The sequence below is a fragment of the Nicotiana attenuata genome, unplaced genomic scaffold (genome assembly GCF_001879085.1).
Source record: "Nicotiana attenuata strain UT unplaced genomic scaffold, NIATTr2, whole genome shotgun sequence".
NCBI classification, from domain to species: domain Eukaryota; kingdom Viridiplantae; phylum Streptophyta; class Magnoliopsida; order Solanales; family Solanaceae; genus Nicotiana; species Nicotiana attenuata.
The window spans coordinates 773,077-779,975 of NW_017670343.1; positions in this window are offsets into that span (position 1 = coordinate 773,077).

Here is a 6,899-nt window from a genome sequence, read left to right on the forward strand (position 1 = left end):
TCCAAGAACTTCTCAATTTGATAAGTGCACAATCCATTAATTCATCCAGTAAAACCAACGACATGTATAATAAACACTAAGCAATCAATACCAAATGTTTGATTTCGTTGGAAAAAATTTGAGTAACCAAATCATTGCTGACCATACGAAACACGAGAAGTTGTAGTTCATTTTAGGTCAACAAAAAACAATATTTTCAAACCGATCATCTTCTAGAGACTTTAAAATGCTTGACATACTTTTGGTTAGTATTACCAATAAAATATGCTATTGTAAATGCATCTTTGAAAAGAATAATTGTCAGATGATAAATATGAATTTGTTTCAAGTGATAACTAGTCTTGGTCACAAGAATGTGACTCAAAAGCCCTTCAATTCCAAAGAGAAGTTAGAGAATAATATTATGCAATTTTCAAACCATTTAAAAAATATTTTAAAATCCATACAAAAATAGTTTACAAACTTTGTAATATGCACATGAAAAATATTGTTCTAATAAATCTCTCTAGGAAGAAACAAACCTTCTTGTTGTGAAACCTTGGGCTACAAGTTTACACATAATTTTCACAATCTTACCAATGTTATCAGGCTTTAGATATCCATGATTGTAGCTCATTTGCTTGGTACTGGATTTCCACACTGTTGATTCTTTCAGCTTTGCTCAACAAATATTGTATTACTAGAGTCCAGCATTCAATGCTTCTTCATGACTGTCTAGTTCAACTAACAATTTATTTCAAGTTATCCAATGTAAGTTCTCCATCCTTATTCACAATTTTCTTAAAAAAAATATTAGTATAAAGAAAAACGCGCATGATAAGATTTCTCTACAACTAATGAATAAGAAATATGTCAAGAGCCTTACCAAGACAGTTGCAACCAAAGAAAATAAGATAACCAAAAATTGATTTTTCTTCCTTCCCATAGCTCAGGCAGAGTTTCACTCAAGATAAGATCTAGTGAAAAATATTAAAGCACATATAAGCCAATGATGTTAATTTATGCAAAAATGATGCTTTCTTTTCAAGTCTGCTTTCAACTGAAGCGCCAAACTAAAAATGTGAGAGATCATGTTTGTTGCAAGGAAATGTCAAACAAATACTATTAAACACACATCGATGATTACTACAAATGCGTTATTATAATATGACCTATGCAAAATTAAGGATAATCATCAATAGAAATATATATATGTACCTTCCAAAATTTTGAGTCTTAGAAGCAGTCGAGTATCTCCACATGCACAAGTTACCGAGGCATCAAGGTTAAACAACCTTCTCAAATTTGAATAAAATATTGAAACTTTCACTAAGAGAATGGATATAAGAAGTAATTCTCTTCACAAATTAACTTAAGCTCACAACTACATGAAAGGAATGCATGCATGAATGCCTGCTTATCCTAATGCTTATACAAAAGGTATGGTTCATGCAAGATATAAATTCGTTCATTCAAAATCTCTAGGTCAAGGAAAATATTAACATCAAACATAATAGTAGCTTATTGCAGCAAGTCGACTCAAGCAATATGTAATTGTACATACCATATTATATTTAACCAAAAATATTACTAGACACGTATCACCTTATAAAGCATGCGAAGGAACTTGAATAACCTTTAGTCATATCAATCACTTAAGCTTTACCAGCATGTGTAATAGTCCCTTCATCATTTATTAAGAATGTATGAAGTTTGAAGCATCTTTAAGTAGTGCCTTGACCAGCCATTATGCAAATGTCATTTATCCCTTTTTATGGCTGGACTCAGAATTCCTGCAACAGATTAATTTATTTTTGGTACCCAAATCTTTTTGGGTCCTTCATGGTTAGTAGATTGTATAATTCGGGATGCATGTAATTATTTTGGTCTCCAAACATATTTTGATCTAACATAACTTTTGGCATAATTGCATACAAATACTTTATGTCCAGAGTTGCCACAATAGTGGCATGTAATATGAGAAGAAAAGTGTTTACCTGCAGCTGCCTTATTAGTTGACTTGGAGCTTTCCTCAGTCAACTTGTTCAAAGTAGGACGTTTACCAGTAGATCCCTTTTCAGTCGACTTATAGCTGTTAAGCCAAGGAGACGACTTTGATCGATCAAAGTAGTGGCTGGGGGATTTGTGCAAGTTGCTAATTTGTTTGCGAAGCTTAAAATTTTCTTCTTGAAGTAAGTTGTTCTCCACCAGATATTCTTTAAGCTGAATATCCCACTCATTCTTTTCATTTTTCAACTTGTTGTATTCTTCAAGTTGGATCTCCCAATCTTTCTTCTCATGTATCAACTTCTTATATTCTTCAAGTTGGATCTCCCAATTCTTCTTCTCCTTCCTCAACTTATGATATTCATTTAGAACTTTCTTACAGTCCTTGAGAACCAATTCCATATCATCTTGCAATACATCACAGTTCTCACAATACGTAATAGGAGTGTGACATACCTTGTTAATTTCTCCCATTGCCATGAAACATTGATTCTCCATTCTTTCGTGATTGTTTTCTTCTTCGGATTCATCCTCATCGCTCCATGATTTGTGATTCTTTTTCTTGAGATCACAATCCAGAATAGCATTAAAGCACACCTCGTCAGTTTCCCCTCTTTTCTTGAGACATAGTTTTGTCATTTCTTCTTGATCATCCTCGTCGCTCCAAGTTGAGATTCTATGATTTTTATTCTCAAGGCTGGGACATTTTAATTTCATATGTCCAAGTTTACCACATTTGTAGCAGCATATGTTCTCTTGTTGTTGAACCTCATTCTTCCAATTCTTTTGATGATTCTGGTTGGATTGAGATTTTCTATTCTGCTTCTTTCTACTCTTCCTTTTTCTCGTCCTGGGCATCACGGCCAAGTCTTCTCGATCTTCACCATTTTGGATTCTTCAAGAGTTGACGTGGATTTAATTTCCTTAACTCTGTTGGCGTTCCCGTGGATATTTTCCAATCTGTCCCATATATCTTTAGCAGTCTCACAGGTGGATATTCTCTTATATTCTTCTTCACTAATCGCACAATAGAGCATATTGATTGCTCTAGCATTTGCTTGCATAATATCCAACTGTTCTTTTGTGTAGTCAAATATGGATTCCCTTTTTACAAGCTTCTTTCCATCACTGTTGTTCGGAATAGGTCTTGGTCCATTCTGAATAACTAGCCAGGCTCGATAATCTATTGATTGGACATAAACCTTCATCTTTTCTTTCCAATGGCTATAGTATTGACTATTGAAGTACGGTGACCTTCTTGTTGAGTATCCCTCTTGAAGTACGGTTCCAACAATTTGATGACCTGCCATGGATCTTTTCTCACTTGCTGTTAAGAAAAAAAATAAAGATGTGAGACCTGCTCTGATACCAATTGAAAGTACAAGAGGGGAGGGGGTGAATTGTAGCCTTTTTAAATTTCTAGTCGACTACTCTTCAGACATAGTCGACTTATGCAGAGACAGCCTGCACAGAACTGTTAGTTCTTTCGATTTAAACAAGTGTTAATCACAATAAACAGTAAAGGAATAGAATATAATACGAGAGCGATAAAGTAAATGACACCAGAAATTTTATACTGGTTCGGAACCAATGTGGCATCCTAATCCAATCCTCTTGGGTTGCAAGAGTGTTATCTTTTAGAGCTCTTTGCAAATTGAATTGAGTACAGCCTTTGTGATTTTCAGCGATCACCACCAATGCTGATAAGGTTGGTTTTCACTCGCTCACCAACAACGACCCTTTGGTTTTCACTCGCTTACCAAAGAAACGAACAATGACACAACCTCTAGGACACACTGCCTCTCCAATATTTTTCTGTCTCTCTTCTCTCTTTTGGGTACACAGTAAATCTACTAAAGTGAATTATAATGCTTGTGAAGAGTAGAATAAAGAACTTGTGGTTGGATAGACAATTGTATAGAAGGCTGCGTACTTTCTTCCTTCATCGAGCTTGTATATTTATAGCCCTCTCAACTTGTTATGGCTATTGCACATTCCGAGGGGATTTGACCGTTGCTCATTTATTTATTTCCATAATTTGCAACTCCGGCACTTGTATAATATGGATAGTATGTTGACTTGTCACTCCTTTGAAGATGGATATGGGCATCTTTGCAATATTAATTTCCTTTCCTTGTTTGACTTCATGTACTTGGACAGATCCTAATTGTCTCTACTTTCCTTTCTTGAATAAGAAAATTCTTCATTGAGTACCAGCATGAGAATCTCTGTGTATTGGATTATTTTCCTTATATGGTAGTAGAATATTTGCTCTTTATTTGCAAGCAATATCTTGGTTGATCTTCTTTACAGAACTTTGCATTCCATCTCCACGTGCATCTTCTTCAACCTTCCATAGCCTTGATGAATTTTCATAAGAGCAATAGTTCTCCACATGCATCTTCTTCAACCTCCCATAGCCTTGATGAATTTTCATAAGAGCAATAGTGATTCTTTATATGGAACTCAAACTTATTTCGGTACATTATTTTATTTTTTCATACCAAAGGGGAAATGTAGTAAGAATATTTTTCCATAAATAATAATGGCATCTTTGAACTCCTATTGGAAATCCTTTCTTGATGTTGTAAAATAATCTTCCATAATAGAGATATTTACTTTACATAAAAAATATATTCTTCTCCTATTATATTGAAAATATTCCTTTCTTGATCTTAGAAAATAATCTTTTTCCATAGTATAGATTGTACTATATCCATAATATATTTTCTTTCCATAGAAAATATATTCTTCCTTGGTCTTGTAGTATCTTTTCCATGTAATATTTTTCTTCCACAAAATAATAGATCTTCTCCATGATTCTATCAACTTTCCATTCAAGATGTTGAAAAACTTTCCATCCATAATATCCTGTAGATTCTTATTCTGATATTGTGGAGAGTCATTCAATATTTGATATTCACTTTCCCATAATATTCTTTTTCTCATAATAAACTTCCTAGATAAATTCTTCACATAATATTCTATTTCCCATATTTGTTTGGATCTTTACCAGCATCTTCTTTCTTGAATAAACCTGTACAAAAATAAGATTACCACAAGTAAATATTCTTTGATTAATGATTATGTTGGTTTGTTATCATCTCCCAACCCCAAAATTTAACCATATAAAATGGTATTCCACAATAGCCCAACAACACCAAATTCATACAATAAATCAGAAGAAACGTCTCAGCAAGAGACGTACAACTTAGAGCAGAAAGGGACGAGAGAAATGGGGTAGTAACAAAGGAGAAGAAAAGCAGCGAGTATATTGAAATAGCAAGAGAGAGAAAGAGATTTCAGCATACCTGAGAAGTTTAAGGTTCAGAACCTTGAGAGGCAGAGCCAGCGGCGAAATTGTGATCGGAGAAGAAGAAGCAGTGGTGGAGTGTCGTGGGTTATGTGTGTTTGCGGTATATGTTGTGGTTGCGTAGGCTACCGGGACAGAGATTGTGTATGGGTGTAAAAGAAAGTGAATGGAAATTTTTTTGTATTTGACCTAAGGTAACAATATAAAAAGACTTACCAGGGACCAAATTTTAATTTGGTCAACCTTCGTCAAACCCCTGCGTAGCCCTTTGAAGCCATGAGTAGCCTTTGTTTATGCTACATTGTGTCACCTGCTGTTAGCCCCTAATATTGAGACGTGATGGCTGTCGGGCAGAATCTATGTCAAGGATTTGTACATTGCCCCTTGGCATAGATTTGTGCGGGTGTTGGCAAGCAATGTGCAGAGCTGTAGGTGCGTCTAAGTTAGTGCATGGACTTAGACAAGTCAGCTAGGCAAGGTGTCTTGAGTGTTGGCAAGGCAGCTTGATTGTGGGCAACGGCTATGGCAAACGAAGGCGCATGGCATTTGACTAAGGCATGCGTGCGGATCACTGGGACGACAAGGTTTGACAAGACATGATCATGAGCTTATGGGCAAGGCATGGTCCAAAGACAAGGCAAGGTAGGAAGGCAAAGTGTGGGCAAAAGTTGTAGAACAAGTGTGCAAGTCATGTGACTGTGAAGTAGTGTGCTATGCATGTGCTATGGAAGTTAGCCATGTGCAAGGCACATGTTGCAGTTGGCCAAAATGCTGAAGAGGGAGTCAAATTCGTGGGAAGGTTTGAATTCAAATTAGGACAAGGTAGTTATGCTTGTTTTTAGGCTGTCATGTGCAAGGCACATTGTATAACTGCCACATAACTGCCCCTTTGTAAATCTGCCATAGGCAGCCCCCTTTATATGTTGTATTTCGTTGGTAATAAGGCAAGTAGCATATATGAGCCTTTTCCAACAGAGTGTCCTTTGTATTCTGCGAGAATTAATAAAGGTTGGGTTTTTACCCGTATCTCTGTGTGTTGCTATGTTTTTGCAAGTCTGGAATAATCCAAGTGTCGGACTGTGTGCGAAAAAAGTAAGGCTGAGTGGGTGAGAGTTTGGCTACTGTCGTGCAGTGTCAATTGTGCTAAAATTGGCCCTGCAACACCTGTCGTAGCCTACGCATCAATCCCCACTTGGAGCTCCAAGAAATCTTTTTTAGCCACTGTTTTTGCCTACGCACCTTGGGTAGGTTAAGCACAAATCCTACTCAGAGTTTCTCTTACAACTGAAGCTATTCTTGCACACTTAGCAAAATTAAGCCACTTCCTTCTTTCCAACACTCCACCTACACACACTTAAACACCAAAATTCATCAAAGTAAAAGAACAAAACACACAAGTTCTTCGTATACGTACCCTACACCCGTTTGCCTACGCAGGGCTATGCAGAATCTTCAGCTCAAACTTTAACTTTTCTTCCATTTTGCACTTGGACTTGGTCTTTTTTTTTTGTTGCTATATTTGATTCTTTTCCATTCTTTAAGTGTTGGCCCAAGAACAGGTGAAGTTTTGAAGAATGACAAATGAACTCAGTTATGGACC